Below are 21,745 nucleotides of genomic sequence, written 5' to 3'. Positions count from 1 at the left end.
GTGCACCAGTTCTATTCATGCGTAAGAAAGACGATTCTCTTGGAATGGGTATTGACTACTTGAACAAAGTCTCCATCAAGAATAAATATCCACTTTGTAAAATTGATGACTTGTTTGACCAACTTCAGGACGCCAGTTACTTTTCTAAGATAGACCTCAGATCCGGCTATCATCATCTCAGAGCCAGAGAATGTGACATTCCAAAAATAGCTTTTCAAACCTAGTATGATCATTTTGAGTTTTTAGTCATGTCCTTTGGTCTTACTAATACCCCAGCAGCTTTCATGGACTTAATGAATCATGTGTTCAAGCAATGCTTGGATATGTTCGTTATAGTCTTCATCGATGACATTCTTGTCTATTCCAGTAGCGAGAATGATCACACGGATCACCTCAAAATTGTACTTCAGACTCTCAGAACTTATCAGTTGTTCACCAAATTCAGTAAGTGCAAATTTTGGCTAAGGTCAGTAGAATTCCTTGGTCATATTATTTTTGGTAATGGCATTAGAGTTGATCCTCAAAAGATCAAAATAGTGAGAAATTGGCCTAGACCCATTTTTTCATCAGCTATCAGGCACTTCTTAGATTTAGCTGGCAATTATCGTTGGTTTGTTGAAGGGTTTTCATCTATTGCATCCCCCATGCTGGATTGACTCAGAAGAAAGTCAAGTTTCAATGGTCAGATTCCTGCGAGAATATTTTTCAAGAGTTGAACACTCGACTCACCTCAGCCCCAATTTTGACTCTACCAGATAGTTCAGATGGGTTTGTTGTGTACTATGATGCATCCAGACTATGTTTGGGTTGTGTCCTCATATAGATAGGTAAGTTCATAGCCTATGCCTCTAGACAGCTTAAGCCCCATGAGAAGAATTACCCAACTTATGATCTTAAGATAGCAACTGTAGTGTTTGCCTTAAAGATTTGGAGGCACTATTTGTATGGGGTTCATGTTGATGTGTTCATAGACCACAAAATCTTGCAGTATGTTTTTTCTCAAAAAGATTTGAATTTGTGTCAGAGAAAGTGGTTAGAATTGTTGAAAGATAATGATATAAGTGTTTTATACCATTCGGCAAGGCCAAAATAGTGGTTGATGCTCTTATTAGATTGTCGATGGGTAGTGTTTCTCATGTTGAGAATGATAAGAATAAGTTAGTTTAGTAAGTTCATCAGCTTACCCGACTAGGTGTCCGCTTAGTCTCTTCAGCAGAGGGTAGTGTATGGGTGCAGAATAGTTTAGAATCATCTTTAGTTTCCAAAGTGAAGTAAAAGCAGGATACAGATCCCAATCTAGTGAAGTTGAATAAGTCAGTCAGAGATCAGAAAGTAGAGGTTTTTTTCTAAGGGGAAGATGGTGTGTTGCGCTGCTAAGGTCATTTATGTGTGCCAGGTGTAGATGACTAGGGGCAACGAATTCTTACAGAAGCACATGGTGCACGATACTCTATTCATCCAAAGGACACTAAGATATACTGTGATTTTCAAGAGATCCATTGGTGGAGTGGGATGAAAAGGGATATTACAGAGTTTGTAGCTAAGTGCTCTACATGTCAGCAGGTTAAGATTGAACACCAGAAGTGTAGTGGGTCCATGCAGGAGTTTAGTATTTCCACATAGAAATGGGAAGAAGTGAACATGGACTTTGTGATTGGTTGGCCTCGTACTCGTCATCAGCATGATTCTATTTGGGTGATTATAGACAGGATGACCAAATCAGCTTATTTTCTATCAGTTCATACCTCTTATTCAGCTGAGGACTATACCAAAATCTATATCAGAGAGTTGGTCAAGTTACACGGAATCCCAGTATCCATTATCTCAAATTATGGTACCTAGTTTACCTCTCACTTCTGGAAAGCATTCCAAAAGGGTCTTAGTACCCAAGTTCACCTTAGTATAGCCTTCCACCCTCAGATAGATAGTCAAGAAAAAAGGACCATTCAGACTCAAGAATATATGCTAAAAGCCTGCATTATTGATTTTAAGAGTAGTTGGGATGACCACTTACCTTTGATGGAATTCGTATATAATAATAGCTATCACTCCAGTATTCTGAGGCTCTTTATGGTATGAGATGTAAATCTCCAATTGGTTAGTTTGAGATAGGTGAGGCCATTGTAGTAGGGCCCGATCTCATGTTTGATGCCTTAGAGAAGGTTCAGTTGATCAGAGAAAGGCTTAGGGCAGCCTAGAGCTGACAAAACTCATATGCAGTTGTGAGGAGAAAGGATCTCAAATTTGAGATCGGTGATTTTGTGTTCTTGCAAATATCTCCTATGAAGGGGGCAAACATATGCATGTTTAGTGGGTAAGCTCAATCTATCAATGTTTCTCAGCTTAATTAGTCTCATTCGAGGACGAATGTTCCAAAGGGGGAGATATTGTAATACCCCATATTTTTCAAGATTAATTTATCTCTAAGTACATTAGTATTCCTACCTAAAATTTAAAAAAAATTACTCAGAATTTTTCAGTTTATAGCTTAGCAATGTGTACAATATTTAGTCAACTTTCCAATGATATAAAATTCGCTCAAATTCGATACTAAGGTGAAGAGTTAGAGCCATTTTTGTACAACAGTGTGACAACTGGCACTTCAGCGCATCGTGGATACTAGCCAAATGGCAATGGTCATTTTCCAGTAAGCCCACGCGATACCACCGCGTGGTGCCACCAGCCAAATTCCTAATTGTTATTTTCCAGTGTTTTGTTGAGATCATGGAGCGTCGTGCCAAGAGGTAAATTCGCATGCAGTGAGTGGCGCGATGGCACCGCGTCATGCCAAACCTCCAGTTCCCAGTCATCCAATTTCTAGTGATCTGGCGCGATTCCACCGTGTCGCGCCAGCATAAAAAATCTGGATTTTTATATTTTGTGATTTTAATTCAGGAGCTATTTGGTCAGTTCCTAAAATCCCTAATCATCCTAAACATGGGATTAAAGCCCTAAATAGCCCATTATCTCATTATTTTCTCACTTCTCTCAAGAAATAAATCATTCTCTCTCAAGAGGCAAAAATCCTATCTTCAAGAATCAAGGCTAACTTTCAAGAATTTCTCCAAGAACTTTTAAGAATTAACATTCCAAGGTATGTTAGGTGTTCGTCTATGGGTTACTTTTACCCATAGAGTCTAAGAATTCATTTTTAAACTTACAAGATCGCATAATTATGAATTCCGTGCTTGAAATTAGATTATATTCATGTTCATGACATTAGTTGAGTTTCAATCCATGATTAATTGTGGTTGCCATGAAATTGAAATAGCATGTTTATTGAATTGTGTAATTTCCATGTTACAATCCTTGAATTAGCAAGTTTGGGCACTGTAGTTGAAATGTTTATATGATATCCATGATTATTTGCATCAAGTTGTGCTCCCCAAGTTTTTGGTAGAATGTCCATGTGAATTAAATGATGAAATCATGACTTGCTAGTATATGTACAAGCTTATGCTCTACATGTGTTTGATAAAATGTACATTGTTATGTTTCTCAAGGTCATGCTATGCTCTACTTTTCATACTATTGAGTCCTGGGGGTATTTAATACCTAAGAAAAATTTAGTTTTTTACCTAGATTTATAGTAGTAATAGAATAGTATCAGTCATGTCACGATCAGTAGAACTTCGTCAGTTACAGAACTAACTAGTACTTAGTCAGTGATAGAACTCAGTAAAACTCAGTATCCGTCCAGTCTAGTTTAGTATAATTAGTTCAGGGTCAATTCAGTTGGGAGTAGGATTCAGCACCGAGTGAACCCAAGGATAAAGGCTCACCAGCTAGTTGACGGTTCCACTATTATCTTTGAAGTACCTTCCAGATAAGGGTAACTCATCAGCTTATCTTTAGTTGTGGCACGATACTAACACCCTTTCAACTAGGGTTACAGGTTGGACCCCAGTTATCTTATTTGAGTATGTCGGTTAGATGATTACTTCCCACAGTTTTAGTTTTAGTTTCAGTCTCAGTATAGAACTCAGTTCAGTTCTACAGAATCAGGACTGTCAGACACAGTCAATCAGTATAAGTAACTCATTTGTCAGCAATCTCAGATATCAGTTATATAGTTATCAGAACTCAGCACTCAACTTCAGTAAAAGCTTAGATATAGTATACATACACGTCTATGCATAGTATTGCATACTCAGTATTTACATCAGTTTCCGTTATCCATGTATTCTTACTTAGTTATCCCAGATCATTCAGTCAGTTATTGTTCACGCATAAGAACTCTTGCATTTAGCCTTACCTTATCTAGCATACCAGTACATTCCACGTACTGATGCATACTCTTTCTTTGTGCTATGATGTCTCATATCATAGGTTCGGATGCTCAGCTTCCTGACTGTTCATAGACAGATAAATACATATACATACATAAAGTACCAACTAATGCATAAAAATGTATCAAATACACAGTGAAACTAAAATTGTATATATTGTATAAAATTGGCACATATGCATAAAATTGATACACATACACTGTATAAAAAACTTATCTAAATATATGCATCAGTTGGAGCACAAATTAGCTCAAATATACTATTTATATGTATCAAAATTGACAAATTGTAAAAAATTGAAACATACAATAACTTTTCAACCAACTCGTTGTCATCATTTTTTGAAACCGAAGCATCCTCTATAAAAAAAATTTCATGTCCAATTTCACTAAATTCGTCTGAAGGTAATGCATCTTATTCTTGTGTTTGAGGAATTCCTAAATTAAAACATTAAAAACGTATGTACAGCACGGTCATTACGTGCTAAATTAAAACATTAAAAATGTATGTACAGCACGGTCATTACGTGTTATACTTCTAGTAACCATCTTGGTAAGAGTATTATCCACCAATGAGAAATTAAATCAAAATGAATGATCTGCGAAAAACCTAACATTATTGGTATTAAAACTAAAAATTGATGAAATACACATAAAACTAGGTTAATAATTAACCTAAAATATGAATGTCAGCTACTTGATTAAGAGGATTAGCGATTTATGAATTACTATCGTGAGAGAGATATGGGTTGAAGAAGAAACTGAATAGAAAACTATAGAATATGGGGGTAAAGAGAGAGAGCAATTTGGGGGTAAAGGGAGAGAGTTGGTGTATTGTGTAAAGAGAAAAAAGTATGCCATTTTTGTATTGTTTAAAAAAATATACGGTTATAAAAATGTGTGCTACAAAACGTAATTAAAGTAAAGTTTAGCACGTGTCTGGTTGTGTCAGGTAATTATGATAAAGTGCAGCTTTAAGTGGTAATTGTGGCCCAATATGGGATAATCCGGGTAGTTTCCCCTTTAAATAATTAGGAGATCCGATGAAAATTGATGAGTGTACGTGATGAGAAATTCAATTATATTTCACAACATCAGAAAAATTATTATGTGTGAAGATAAAGAACACGTCTAGAAAATACTCTGATGAGAAAATTCATACTCAGACTGTAATCACCAAATTTATAATTAATTCACAAACTGTCGAAAGCTGGAAGTACAGTCGTTTTTTTCTTTTTTAAATGTTAAATGAATTTTTCAACAAAGTCCTAGCATGCATAAGTACTTTAGTTCTATTTTTAAAAATTTGCTTGGATATTTTAATCTTTGGGAAGCTACTTAATTTCAAGTACTCCCATAATGCTGGCAGTCTATAAGAATTAAGTTTTCAATACATGTAGGTATTAATATTTAATCAAATTTTAATAATGCTTAATTTATTTGATTGGAATTTGAGAGTATTTGCGTATGACTTTCACACTAGAGAGCAGAAGGTGGAAATAGTTTTTTCCAATTCGTTGGATTTAAGTCTTAACTTCCCTAACATTCATTATATGCAATTTCTCTCCCATGTATTATTTATCCTTTATCTAGAGTACATTTCTTAAATAGTCGTACAAGTTAATGAAATTATAGAATAACATCATTTATCTTGAATTTGTATCAATAAATTACTTAATTTGAACCATCTTCTATGAAATAATTCCACTAAAAAATTCACTTTCTAACATTAAGAAAAGAATTGAGAGTTTTTTATTGTAATGGAATAACCAGCAGAGAGGAACTATGTTATCTACGAGGAATAATGAGTTGTTTTTGTTTAACTTAACATAAATGAAACTTATATATAATTACCTAGGTTGAACAGACATATTCATTGTTTTGCTACTATTTCCTTTCTTTTTTTTTGGTTATAGTATTGTAATTTCTATGATGTAGCATAGGTATATAATATTATGATTTTTATGTTGTCACTAATGGAAATAGGGGTATAGTGATGATTCAAATACAGTCTTCATAAATATCAAAGTTGTCCCTATTGATCTATGATGATGGTTACAGCACGCAGCCAATACAACTGATCGCATTACATTAGCTCTAATGCGACCGTTTTGTGCGACGGTGACATAAATCGTCGCTATTTTGGCACCTATAGCGACGGTTATTGTTTCGAATAAATTGCGACAGTTTAGAAGTTGTTGAGATGGCTAAGAACCATCCCTATATATACGTTATAGGATGGTTTTAAATATGCTATTGCGATGGTTAATGATCTATTGAGATGGCTCTCAATCATCCCTATAACACGTATAAGGATGGTTATAAATATGTTGTTGCAACAGTTTATAATCTATTAGGACAGCTGCCACCCATCCCTATAACACGTATTAGGATGGTTATTAATATGTTATTATAATGGTTTGTAATATGTTGGTATGGCTACCAACTATTCCTATAACCTGTATTAAGATGGTTTTATATATGTTATCGCGATGGTTTGTAATCTATTAGGTCAGGTCTAGTTCACCAATTTCATTCCCACCATCTTTTATGTCATCACCTACAACAATAAGAAAAACAAAAATATGTTAATAGAGTAATATTTTTCAAAGACCAAGACAGAAAGTGGCAAAATATACAGATGGAAACTGCTCATCTAAACTAGCGTATAATTGAGGGAAGACTGATCTTTTAAAGAGATAATGTACAAATTATTAGACTTACAATTTATAAAATGAACAATTTCATAACAATATACTAATCCTACAAAAGGAAACTGTTCATCTAAACTAGTAGGATTAGGGTCACATCAAATGCAATACTGACCTCATTTATGTTATGTACTCCTAAAAGAGATCGATGCACAATCAAAATATTTAGTAATACTTAATCAAATGCATAATGTCTTCAGTTGCAAATTCAAGATTAATATCAAAGTCTTCAAATAAAGATCTCTCAAACATAAACCCGTTGGTATCTTAGAATTATAAATTGCATATTTTCTCATGGCTAACAAATAGTGAGAACAATGAAACACATCTCAATCCAGCCAGCGTAGCTACTATTCATGTATCCAACAATAACATACCCAAATATCGTCCCACAAAGTGAGGCACCAATTCATGTATCCACAAAGTATATTTATATTTCTTTAAATTCGACTAGTTATATGACACACATAACACATCTATGGCAGTTAAAAGCAAAGGCAAGCCCAAAGTTGAGATTGGATCAAGTACGAGATAAGCAGATTTTCTAAGATGGAGAGATGCATCTGTGGAGGTGCGAGATACAGCAATTAATGATGATTGCATTGAATGATGATTTTGATCAGCAATTAACAGTATAAAAATAGAGGTGAAATTATAGGTGTAGAGCATGATAGTCTTCATGTTACTATTGTATAATACAAGCTTTAGCTGAGGCGTGGCACTTGAAAATTCTGGGCACTTTTCAACTACTAAGGTGTGAGCTACAACTTCAAAATATGTTGGTCAAGACATGAAAATTGTTTCTACTATTAGCGTATTGGTTCAACAACAACAAGCTGATGCCTGTCAAAATTCTTAAATAAAGCCTAACACTAATGGGACACTATTTCTTGTGAACAATAATGTTGAGAAACCTACTAAATAGTAAATTATGACGAAAGAGGTAAAAAAATAATGCATCTAATCAACATACTTGAGTAGATTGCCATTTTTAACTCAGTTTTGGCTTCCATATATCATCAAATCTACATATATCAAGAAAGAAGTTTCTTCCTACAACTATAATGAAACACACTATGATGAAACACACTTTAAGTACTTTTGTAGAATTGAAATCTTAACATAACTAGTCCAATAGTCTAACAACTGCAACAATAATAGAGGCTATAACTGATCTATTCTTATGGAATATACACCCAATACAATCCAACAACAACAATAATATCAACCAAAATGTTATATGAATCACCAAATGAACTGAATAGATATCATAGGAATCATCCAATACAGTCCAACAATATCCGCCAAAATGTGATATGAAACACCAAATGAACTGAATAGATATTATAGGAACAATCCAATACAGTCTAACAACAATAACAATATAAGCCAAAATATGATATGAAACACCAATTGAACTAAATAGATATCAACCATCCAATACAGTCCAACAACAACCATAATATCAGTCAAAATGTGATATTAAACATGAAATAAATTGAATAGATATCACAGGAACCATCCAATATAGTCCAACAACAACAATAGTATCAACAAAAATATGATATAAAACACAAAATAAATTGAATACATACCACAGGAACCATCCAATATAGTTCAACAACAACAATAATATCAGTCAAAATATAATATGAAACACCAAATGAACTAAATAGATATCACAGAAACAATCCAATATAGTCCAACAACAACAATATCAGTCAAAATATGATATGAAGCACCAAATGAACTTAATAATTCACATTAATCTTAACTATTTTGACTGTTTGTCCTAGTAGCTGCTAGTGTAGAAGTAGATTCTCTTGGTGAATGAATGGACAATATCGCTAGTATCTTAGGATCAATTAATCCTGCACTCTAAAGTTGAGCTATTGTGTTCTGCATTCTTTTGACTATTTTATTGCACTATCTACTCTTTGAAGGCAGTAAAAACAACCTTTTTTATAGCAATAAAAATCAAGAAAAATCAATTTAATTTTCTAAATAAGAATAGTAGGAGCTATTGAATTAGAATGAGAGAATTCTATATCTCCTACAAAGTAACAAAAATTATGAGGAGGACGAGGTTTTTGTCAGGCAAACAATGTAAATAGAGGTGGTTTTGAAAGAGGAAGTTGTTTAAGTGAGGGTTCAATTAGGAGGAGATCAATGAAAATTAATGAAAGACAAGTTGCTTGTTAGGAGAAGTGGCCAAGGATCAATAGGCTAAAGAAACACAATGACCTATAAATTGGAGACATAAGAAAAATGCTAGTACTACTACTAAAATGATCAAGAATATTCCATATCACTACAAGTAATTATACTAAATTTTATTTATCTATTTTTTTTTCTTTTTTAATGTTCATATTGATTTTTCCTTATTTAAACGTTGATTAAATCAATTATCTAATGATCTTACTCTCTAGTTACATATCATTATTTTCTAAGTTACTCGAACTCTTCAAAAATATCTACGGGTGTGTGTTGGATCCTCCAAAAATAATGTATTTTTGAAGAATCTGATATGGGTGCGGCAATATTTTTGGAGAGTCTGAGCAACTTAGATTATTTCTATCTTTCAGTGATCTACTTGAAACACCTTGGCATTAAACCCCTAGAAAATTGCCTAAGTTAAAGCTTTTGGGCAGAGTATGACTCTTGGGTACTAGTTATACACTAGGATACGACCTAAGATCCTTTCTCTCAAATGTTCATCAGTTTTTGTAGGGTACATTCTGTCTACTGTATGATTTGATGCCTTACTAGTCAAACCTTAGGGTACAAGTCATGAGATACCTCGTCGTATGATGCTTAAAGTCTTGGCCAAAGCATTCTGGCTTGGGTACGGGTTGTAGGGTACCACCCATACCTTAGGGTATGAGTTATGCATGGGGAGTTGTATGTTGGTCATATTAGGGGTCCTTAGTGGGGTTTAGGGTACGAGTTAGGGTACCACTCATAAGCTAGGGTACCACTCATATGGGGTGGTCATACCCTCTTGGGTTCAATTTTTATAACTTTTAGTTGAGGACTTTCTAGACATTTACCCACCCCTAAACCCTTAAAAAAACTCGACATATGACATATTTGGGACCTTTATTCTTCACATATACAAGATCAAGACACCCTTAAATCCTTCCTAAACTTCTTCAACAAAGATTGGGGCTAGGGTTTATCAAAGAGGACATCTAAAGACTTGAAGACAAAGAATCCTTCCATGAATCATCTTGTATAAGGCATGTAACTCTTCCCTCATTGTTAGTTAAAAAATATCATGTGTTTGAACATTGATTTTGATTCTTAAATGGTGTTTTTGAAATCCAAATATTGAGGGTTTTGATGCATATTATGGGTATTGTTTACTCTTGATTTAAATGATGTTTTCACATATTTTTGGTGATGGTTTTCACATGTGAGTTCTTGTTGATTATGGTTTAATTCATGGGTCATGGGTAACCTTAATCTCAATAATTTTTACCTTGATCTTGGTTTTGTTAAAGGTGTGCACACAAGGTGTTTGTGAAAATGTCTAAAGGAAAGTACTAGTCACATGTTAAAGGTGTTTTGATCTAAGGCAATGGATTAATGAGCATGAATGGTTTACAAATATTTTGTAAAGGCCTTGTTGGGAATGAAATGGTTTAAATGGAAACCTTGCTGATTTAATTGAATAAAATGGGTTCGAGTCCCTAAACCTTGGGTTAATGAGTGTCCTTGTTGGATGATGGGCTAGAGCCCCAAAAGTCATATAAATAGTAGATGAATAGAGGTAATGGTATGAGTATACTTTCAAGTAGTGTTAGTATGATGATCCCAACAAAGTGCCTTCGGTAAGAAAATGAATAAATGGTTGGTTGTGGGTGAATGGTTTTAATATGGGCTTTAAAGCGGGATGTTTAGTCGAGCCGTGGAAGGTGAAGGTCTCAAAAGACAAAAGCTGGAAACTAACAATTTGATGGTGTAAGATTTGGTCATGATGACCGTGTACATGATATCACACTTAATGGAAAATATGCATCCGGGCCCTTTCAGCAAGTGGAGATGACCCTATATAGTCCATGGGTGAATTCTGAATGGAAAAGCTACACATCCTAAGTTAATGATTTCAAATTTTATGCTTATATATATGTATTGCATTAGTCATATGTATTGGTTGATTGGTCTTGGATTGTTGGAATTATTTAATCCTTATTCATGAGTTACATGCTAGCATTCGCTCGCTAACCATCTTTAAACTTGTATCCCCACACGATACAGGGACCAAAACTTATTCTTCTCTTTCTGCATAGTGATCAGGTGTTCAGGCGATTTGAGTATTGACATTGAAGTAGTGAGCTTCCATACTACAAAAGGCACATATTTCATGGTCTTCTTATCTTATGTCATAGATTTATTTTAGACTTAGTCTGGCTATTGTCGGGGACTTGTTCTAACATATTATTAACTTTACATTTATAGAGGCTTCTGAATAACTGTGGACTTGGGTAGATTGGATTTGTATGTCGACATTAATGAATGGTTAGACATTATTAAGTTATGTTTACTAGTCTTGTTTCCACTATCTTGATTATATGTTCGTAGTTCATCCTATACTTATAGGTTCATGTGATAGTTAGGTTATGCTACTAGGTCCATCTCAGTTCCTTGGTCATCTTGAGATACCCATACAACAAGGCACAATTTTGGGTCGTATCAAGTTGGTATTAGAGCCTAGGTTCAGGGTCAGTTGAGTGTCCATAAAGTTATGTTAAGTAGAGTTTATTTTATGGATGTGTATCACTCCACACTTATAAGACAGAGGATACAAGGCATTTTGGACTGTTTCACTTTTTTGTTATCTTATTTCAAGCTATAGAGTCTAAGGTCTTGGATTTTTCTGATTTTCATTTGCACATTTTTCAGATCATGCCTACTCAACAATCTGAAGCACATGAAATTTCTTCTATCCCAACTGGGGATGATGTTGATAGGACTCGGTCTACTTATGGGGTCCATACCCAGTCTAGGGGTCCAATTCCCAATGGTCTGGGAGTTCCACCAGTTCCCTCTTGTCCTCATCCTCAGTCACCTCAAGGGGATGCTACCAATGCTAAGTTCCATCTCTCTATTACTCTGTTGACACAGTTAGTAGCTTCTCAGCTTGAGCATAGTGCTTCTATCACTCCATCTTCTGAGGCCATGAGGGTTGGCTAATTCATGAGGTTGCAACCTCTTATGTTCACCGGTACTAATGTTGAGAAGGATCCTCAAGGTTTAATTAATAAAATGGAATAGATCTTCCAGATCATGCATGCTTTGGAGTTTGAAGGTGTTGAGTTTTCTTTTTACCAATTGAAAGATGTGGCGTACCAATGGTATGAAGAGTAGGAATAGTTTGTTAACTTGAAGCAAGGAAGTATGTTTGATAAGGAGTATTCATTAAAATTCCATCAGTTTTCTAGGTATGCTCCGGAGATGGTTTCTACTGTGAGGGCTAGAATGCCCAAGTTTGCTTCGGGATTATCCCGTGATTTGATCCTTAATAGCAAAGCAGTGTTGTTGATCAAAGACATGGGTATCTCTCGGTTGGTCGTGTACATTCAACAAGTGAAGAAAGCAAAAAATAAACAAGTTGATATTGATGAGAGGCAAAGCAAGAGGTCTCAATTTTCTGAACAAAGTGCAAGCCAATGGTTTGGTGTTAAGTGGCTAAGAAAGAAGTATGTATGTGGGAAGGGAGTCGAGTTCTTTCTCCTTGGTTTGTGTTTCTTACTCAAAGTCATTGGGTGACCACCGATCTTAATTTGATGATGGATTTTAGGCATAGGGTGCCCAATCTCAGGCTAGTGGGGCTCATGTGGCTCCATCCTGCCTTCCTTGTAGATTTTGTGGAAGTTGCACCATGGGTTCTGTGTGGAGAGGAAAGACAAGTGTTTTTGTTATGGTCAGAATTGTCACATGTAGCATGACTGTCCTGTTCGGATAAATTTAGGGGCTAACAGGGTCCCTATTGGTTCTTTATCTGCTCTCGCATCGAAGGAAGATACTTCTGCTTCTGGCATCGACAGTGGCCCAAATTTATCATATGCAATTGCTAATCGCTGTGAGTCTAAGGCATCTCCAGATGTTGTTAGGGTATGCTAAGAGTTATGGGTGTTTTGAAACTTTTCTCCCATAATGTGTATTGTCTACTCTCTCTTATGTGACCCCATTTGTGGTTGTGCATTTTGGTTTTGGTCCTGAGTGTTTGTCAGTTTCCTTTTCTATTTCTACCCCGGTAGGAGACTCTATGGTTATTAAAAGAGTCTATAGAAGAGGTGTGGTAGTTGTTGGTAGTAAGGAAACTCTGGTAGACTTGATAGAGTTAGACATGGTCAATTTTGATGTTATTTTAGGAATAGATTAGTTACATTCGTGCTATGCCTTCTTAGATTATTGGACTCGTACGATTGTGTTTAAATTTCCTAGTGAACCCGTCATTGTATGGTAAGGGGGGTTCTTTAGTGCCTAAAGGGAAGTTTATTTCATATATTAGAGCCCAAAAGTTTATTTCTAAGGGGTGTTTGTATCATTAGGTCTGAGTTAAAGATTCTAACTCGAAAGATCCTCACTAGAATCTGTTCCCATGGTTAATGAGTTTCCCGAGGTATTTCATGATGACCTTCCTGGTATTCCTCCTGATAAAGAAATAGATTTTAGGATTGATCTTGTTTCAGACACTCTTCCAATCTCTATCCCTCCATATAAAATGGCTCCGGCTGAGTTGAAGGAGGTTAAGGACCAATGGAAGGATCTCTTAGATAAAGGTTTTATCTATCCCAGTGTGTCTCCTTAGGGTGCTGTAACACCCCAAGAACCTATCCCGAGACGTCACACGATACTTAAGGCCACACGTGGCCTCAAGCTAACCCTCTAAGCTTGTTATCCCTTTTTGAACTCACTTTGACGGTAGTCATGGAAAAATAAAAAAGGATATCATATCATGGACATACTCGAAAGCAAAGATATGCTGGCCTATACAATCAAAATACTGACATTCTGTACATACTGATACTCTAGTCTAACAAAGCCTCTACTAATCAAGACTAAAGAGCCATTGGGACAAACCCCCAACTGACTCAGACAGCACTGAAAGCCATAACAACAGAACGATATCACCAAAAATATAGACACGGTCCTCAAACCATGAGGACTCACCACTGAGGGAACGTATTTGAGGCACTCGAATATCACTAACGTGGCTGCAGCTGAGTACCTGAACCTACATTACGAGAAAATGTAGCCCATAGAAAAATATGTGGGTCAGCACTTTGGAATGTACTGAGTATGTGGGGATGCATGTAACAATGTAAATATCATAATCAATTTCATGAAAATATGCATATGTATAATGATGGCTCACTTGGCTTGAGTTAGATTGAAACATACTTTTCATGATCTCATAGTAAATAAATCATATGATAAAAACCTTATAAATCATCATAAACAACTCAACTTTTCAACTCAAGACTCGGAGTGACTCGGTAATTCAAGAAACTCAACTCTTATGGACATGGGAGGTTCTTATAAACGATATAAACCATGTGAGCTATATGGAGTCCAATGTTTTTCCCTCCTAAGGAGATAACCCTACATTAGCGGAAGCGTCATACTATTGACAGGGAGTGCAGCCTAAATTTAGTGATCACAATCCCACTCGTCCTCTAGACCACAATTATCAATATTAATCCTATGGTGGAATGTAGCTTTGGAGAAATACCACATTTCCTGCTCGGTGCTAAATACTACTCCCAGACACAAGCTCAGAACACATTAGAAAATTCACCACAAACATCACAAAGATCTATCATGAAGACTAAATCAAATCTCTTTCTCATTTATCAAATCATAATCAATTTGTGGATTCCTAACTCGACTCAAATCAAATCAATCTTTCTCGATATCAAAATGTATCAATTCATTAAATCATGACAACATCAATAACTTTGTGGAAGTATCAAGACTCATTGTAACTCAATCTAATGAATCAATATACTCAATAATCCAGTTTGTCATAAGGAAGCTTAAATCTTGACACATATCTTGAAAGCACTTGAAATATCAACTCATGGTAGAAATATGAAATTCACAATATTAAATATCAAGTCATAACTTGGGAATAGCAAAATAATCATGTATAATAAAGCTTGAACAATTTATACTCTCATAATCTCATGATAAAGTAATTTGGGTATAAACCCACTTGCAAAATCATATAAATCCATGATAGAAATCAAAGCTTTAGGCACAAGAACAAAAGAATTGCTCTTGTTCAAAACCCCACATACCTTGGATTATAACTTTAAGAAGAAAAGACTTGATTGGAAACTTTTGTTCACACTTTTGAGCTAAGTTTCTTGATGTCTTTGACTTGGAGAACTTGATTCTTGAACAACTTGGTGAAATCTATGGAAAAATTCTTGAATTTCTTGGAGAAGATTTGATTTGGATTTGGAAGAGAAAAACCCTAGTTCTAGATATTTCTTGGAAGAGAAATAGAGAAAAATGGATTACTCTTCTCTACTTGAATCTATATATAGAGGGCCAAACTGGACGTAAAGACCAAAATGCCCTTGAGAAAATTCTAAAACTGAAGCCCGATTTTAGGCCCTGGCGCGACGTGCCATGATCGCGGTCCTTCACTGAATTTTGGACAACTGGGAAGCTGCTCAGTGGCGCGACGCGGTGAAATTGCGTTGCCACCTTGGTTATGACCTGGAAGGGCACCGCGACGCGGTAGAATCACGTTGGTGCACTGGAATTTAACAATCCTGGTATTAAGCCTTAGAGAAATGCGGTAATATCATGGAGCCTCATTGAAAAGTGACAATTGGTATATTAATCATCTCCGCAATGCGCTGAGGATCTAAATAACGATGTTTCATGAATGGAACTTCATATAGTCATAACTTCTTGCTCCGATCTCCGATTTTGATGAAATTGGTATTGACGGAAAGCTTAATCAAATCTCCACATGATATAAAAGTAGAAATTAGGGAAATACAGCACAATTTAAACATTATTCACTTTGGTAGTCTTTCCCATTCGCTCAAAAGATGAATTTAGGCTTACGAAATAGTCGGGGTATTACAATATCTCCCCCTTGAAAACATTTGTCCTCGAATGTTGCTAGTTAGACTCAAGGTCAAAGAGGACACTTGAAAATGCCTACTGAAATAATCTATTCAATAGGCTTACTTTACTCTAGACTTTTAGATACTTCACTGAATGCACGAATCAAGATGAAAGACAACTATATAACCGAATACACTGGATTAGGAGGAAACTGAATTAAGGAAAAATAATACCTTCAGCTTGATTTGAACTTGCAGAGAAGAGATGGGGGTAGTTAACTCGCATATCTGTTTTTTCTTCCTAAGTAGCACCCTCAACCGATTAATTTCTCCACAAAACTTTAACCAAAGGAACTTCTTTGTTTCTTCGTCTACGGACTTGATAATCTATAATTTCAACCAGAATCTCTTCATAAGAAAGGCTATCCCGAATGTCTAAGTTCTTCGATGGATCAACAACAATAGCAGAATTGTTAATATATTTATTAAGCATAGAAACGTGAAAGACAGGGTGGACAGCTGACAACTCCGTAGGCAACTCAATCTCATAAGCTGCTTTCCCAACACGATTCAAAACTCTGTAAGGGCCAACATATCGGGGACTAAGCTTTCCTTTCTTACCAAATCTCTTCACCCCTTTCATGGGTGAAATTTTCAGGTACACTAAACCATCAACTTCAAACTCAAGAGCTCTTTTTCTCACATCTTCATATGACTTCTGAAGACTCTGGCTGTCTTAAACCTTTCTCGAATCAGCTTAACTTTCTCTATAGCTTCAAATACAGCATCAGGTCCAATCACAGCAGCTTCACCCACTTCAAACCAACCTATGGGTGATCTACATCTCCTTTCATATAAAGCCTCAAAGGGAGCCATTCCAATGCTAGCATGAAAACTGTTGTTATTAGCAAATCCAATCAATGGCAAATGTTCATCCCAACTTCCTTTGAAATCAAGAACACACTCCCTCAACATATCCTCCAAAGTATGGATGGTCCCTCAGCCTGACCATCTGTCTGCAGATGAAAAGCGGAACTAAGATAAACTTGGGTGCCAAGACCCTTCTGAAAGGCCCTCCAAAACTAAGAAGTAAATTGAGTACCTCTATCGGAGATGATAGATAAGGGAACTTCATGCAACCTTACTAACTCTTGGATGTACAGCTTAGCATAGTCCTCGGTGATGAAAGATGTATGCACTGGCAAGAAATGCACAGACTTAGTCAACCTGTCTATAATGACCCAAATTGAATCACGATGATGACGAAAGAGAGGTAAACCGATCACGAAATCCATGTTCACCTCTTCCCACTTCTAAGTAGGAATGCTAAATTCTTCCATCATACCATGGGTCTTTGGTGCTCTATCTTCACCTGTTGGCAAGTTGCACACTTCTCTATGAACTTCGCTATATCCTTCTTCATACCATTCCACCAATAGATTTCCCGCAAACCGCGGTACATCTTGGTAGCATCGGGATGAATAGAATACCGCGCGCTATACGCTTCAGCCATAATTCTTTATCTCAAATCATCAATGTCAGGCACACACAACCTACTCTGAAGCCTCAATACACCATCTCCTCCTTGGGAGAAAACCTTCACCTTTTGGCCTTTAGCTGACCCTTTCAGTTCGACCAAACGAGAATCCATATCTTGTTTCTCTTTTACCTCTAAAACTAGAGAAGATTCAAAACTACTCTAGACCCAAACATTACCCTCAGGTGAATCAAGCAATCTAACATCCAACCTCACCAAATGATGAACTTTTCAAACTAACTCCTTCTTACCTTTCTCTACAAGCGCTACACTACCCATGGACGACTTGCTAAGGGCATCCGCCACTACATTGGCCTTGCCCGGGTGGTACAACACACTCAATCATAGTCCTTCAGCAATTCTAACCATCGCCTCTGTCGAAGATTCAAATCTCTTTGAGTAAAAACATACTACAAACTCTTATGATCTATAAAGACATCAACATGAACACCGTACAAGTAGTGTCTCCAAATTTTTAAAGCAAAAACCACTGTAGCTAATTTGAGATTATGGGTCAGGTAATTCTTCTCATGCAGTTTCAACTGCCTAGAGGCATAGGCTATAACCTTACCCTTATGCATCAATACGCAACCCAAACCAACTTTAGAGGCATCACAATGCACTACAAAATCATCTGCACCATTAGGAAGGGTCAACACAGGGGCTGAAGTGAGTCGAGTCTTCAACTCCTGAAAACCCTTCTTACAAAAATCTGACCACTGGAATTTAACTTTCTTTTGGGTTAACCGAGTCAAAGAAGATGCAATAGAAGAGAAGCCTTTAACAAAATGATAGTAGTAGCCATCTAGACCCAAGAAACTCTTAATATTAGATGGGGAAATAGGTCTAGGACAATTTCTCACAGCTTCTACCTTTTGAGGATCAACTTAAATACCTTCAAAAGAAATAATATAACCCAGAAAGGCAACTGACCTTAGCTAAAATTCACACTTACTAAACTTGGCAAATAACTTATGACCTCTAAGGGTTTGTTACTTCAGGAGTACACAACAATATCATAACATAATAATAAACATATCTAAGTACTGTCTGAACACCCAATTCATGAGGTCCATAAAAGTTGTTGGGGCATTAGTTAGACCGAAAGACATAACCATGAACTCAAAATGACCATAATGGGTACGGAAAGCCATTTTTAGAATATCACACTCTCTAACCTTAAGTTGGTGATGACCAGATCTCAAATCTATTTTTAAGAAATAACTAGCATCTTGTAGTTGATCAAACAGGTCATCAGTTCTAGGAAGAGGATGTTTGTTTTTTACTGTGACCTTGTTGAGTTGACAATAGTCAATGTACATACGCAATGAACCATCATTCTTTCGCACAAACAAAATGGGTGAGCCCCAAAAAGACACACTGAGCCTTATAAAACCTTTATTAAGAAGATCTTTGAGTTTCTCTTTCAACTCCTTAAGTTCTGTGGGGGCCATACGATATGGAGGATAGAAATATATTGTGTGTCAGGAAGAAGATCAATCCTGAATTCTATCTCTCTATTAAGAGGTACCCCTAGGAGATCTTCCAAGAAAACATCAAGAAACTCATTGACAACACTGATAGACTGAATAGTCGGAGTCCCAGACTTTGTGTCTTTAACTCGAACCAAATGATAGATGCAACCCTTAGATAATAATTTTCTAGCTTTAAGGTAAGATACGAAACGACTCTTAGGGGATACAGAATTTTTGGACAACTCAAAGACTGGCTCATTGGGAAACTAAAACTTGACTACACGGGTACGATGGTCTATAGATACATAACAAGAGTGAAGCCAATCCATACCTAGAATAATGTCAAAATTGACCATGTCTAGTTCAATCGGGTCTGCAAACAAGACTCTGTAAAGGACAGTGATAGGACACTTCTTATACACTTGTTTAGCAATAACAGATTCTCCTACTGGGGTAGAAACTAGGATAGGCTCAGAAATCTTTTCATCACTAATCTTAAAATTCACAGCCACCAATGGAGTCACATAAGAAAAGCTTGACCTAGGGTCCATCAACACATACACATTAAAATGAAAGACATGAAGCATACTAGTTACAATATCTGGAGAGTCCTCCTGCTCCTGGTGAGGTGGTATAGCATAGAAGCAATTCTAGCATGAACCGCCAGCAGTACTAGAAGAGGCACCCTGAGGAAGAACCGGGCGGACTACGGGAGCGGGGGCACTGGTAGCCTGACTTTGGGGATGAGCATCTCGACTCCCCTATCTAGCATACAGACAATATCTAAGTCAGTGGCCCAACTTGCCACAACCAAAGCAACCCCTCTGATCAACAAAACACTCGTTAAAATGATCTCTACCACACTTGGCACATGAAGGAAAATGAGGTCGGACATACACTTTCCTGATACGTAGACGGGATAGGCCTACTCCCCTACTCCTGCCTGCTTCTAGGTGCGGGAGCACTAACTGAGAAAGGTGCGGGCATAAATGGATGTCCTTGGAGTTAAAGGTGGTTCCCTCCATGGAATCTGGACTGACGGGATCCCTGCTGCTCTAATCTAGCTCTTTTATTCCCTCCTACTCTCTCTCTCTTTCACCTTATCAACTTCAATCTGTTGGGCATATATCATCAACCGAGAAAGGTCTATCTCCCTATTAATCATATAAGATCTACACTATTTCACAACATAACTCGATACGCCGGTCACGAACTTACTCATGATAGTCTGGGAGTCAGCCATCATACTAGGAGCATATTTGGATAACTGATTGAATCTAAGACAATACTCCTTAACAGTCATGGAGCCTTGTTTCAAATTCATGAATTCCTCTATCTTTGCTTCCCTCATCTCAAAAAGGAAGAATTTGTCCAAGAATGCATCCTGGAATAACTGCCAAGTCATAGGAGTGGCATCCTCCCCCTACTCTTCCCCCATATCTCTACCCAGTCATATGCAACATCTTTCATTCGATGGGCATCCAATTCAACACTCTCCTCCTTAGTCACGTGCATAATCTGGGTGATCTTTCTCACTTCATCCAAGTAGCCTGGGTGTTAGCTTGAGCATTGGCGATAACTTCCAGGGCTAGCACATGAAAAGCTTCCCAAAATTCTGGATGAGACACATGCTCATTCAGGGGATCAATGGGTTGAGGTTGCTCATTATTTCTATAAGAGAGCATGAGTTAATCACAGATAAAGAGATAGTTGTAGGCACGATAAAGTATAGAAAGAAAAAAATGACTTTTCCCAAAACGTTTTGTAGCCTCTTCTTTATAGATGTGGCGCGTTACACATCGATGATCAAGACTCTATATAACGCAGCTTGTCAGACTCCCTAGGACTCTTTAAACCGTATGCTCTGATACCAAGCTTGTAACACCCCAAGAACCTATCCAGAGACATCACATGGTACTTAAGGCCACACGTGGCCTCAAGCTGACTCTCTAAGCCTATCATCCCATTTTGAACTCACTTTGACAGTAGTCATGGCAAAATAAGAAAGAATATTATATCATAGACATACTCAAAAGAAAAGATATGCTGGCCTGTACAATCAAAATACTGATATTCTGTACATACTGATACACTAGTCTAATAAAGCCTCTACTAATCAAGACTAAAGAGCCATTGGGACAAACCTCCAACTGACTCAGATAGTACTGAAAGTCATAACAACAGAATGATATCACCAAAAATATAGACACGATCCTCGAACCATGAGGACTCGCCACTGAGGGAATGTAGTTGAGGCACTTGAATATCGCTAACACAGCTACGGTTGAGTACCTGAACCTACATTACGAAAAAATGTAGCCCATAGAAAAATATGTAGGTCAGCACTTTGGAATGTACTGAGTATGTGGGGGTGCATGCAACAATGTAAATATCATCATCAATTTTATGAAAATATGCATATGTGCAATGATGGCTCACTTGGCTTGAGTTAGATTGAAACATACTTTTCATGATCTCATAGTAAATAAATCATATGATAAAAACCTCATAAATCATCATAAACAACTCAAATCTTCAACTCAAAACTCGGAGTGACTTGGTAATTCAAGAAACTTAACTCTTATGGACATGGGAAGTTCTTATAACTGATATAATCTCATGATGAAGTAATTTGGGTA

The 21,745-nt window shown here is 36.7% G+C and overlaps 1 long non-coding RNA gene across 1 annotated transcript; it reads right to left on the bottom strand.

Annotated features, from left to right (window-relative positions):
- Positions 1–6,675: 6,675 nt before the first annotated feature.
- Positions 6,676–21,504, bottom strand: LOC124886755. Its single transcript, XR_007044166.1, has 2 exons — positions 21,251–21,504; positions 6,676–6,848 (listed from the first exon to the last, which is right to left on the bottom strand). It is a non-coding gene; the product is annotated as an uncharacterized LOC124886755 (long non-coding RNA).
- Positions 21,505–21,745: the final 241 nt, after the last annotated feature.

The sequence above is a fragment of the Capsicum annuum genome, chromosome 8 (genome assembly GCF_002878395.1).
Source record: "Capsicum annuum cultivar UCD-10X-F1 chromosome 8, UCD10Xv1.1, whole genome shotgun sequence".
In the NCBI taxonomy this organism is placed as follows: domain Eukaryota; kingdom Viridiplantae; phylum Streptophyta; class Magnoliopsida; order Solanales; family Solanaceae; genus Capsicum; species Capsicum annuum.
Note: the sequence above shows the minus strand (reverse complement) of the source record. Positions and strands in the feature narration are given on the sequence as shown.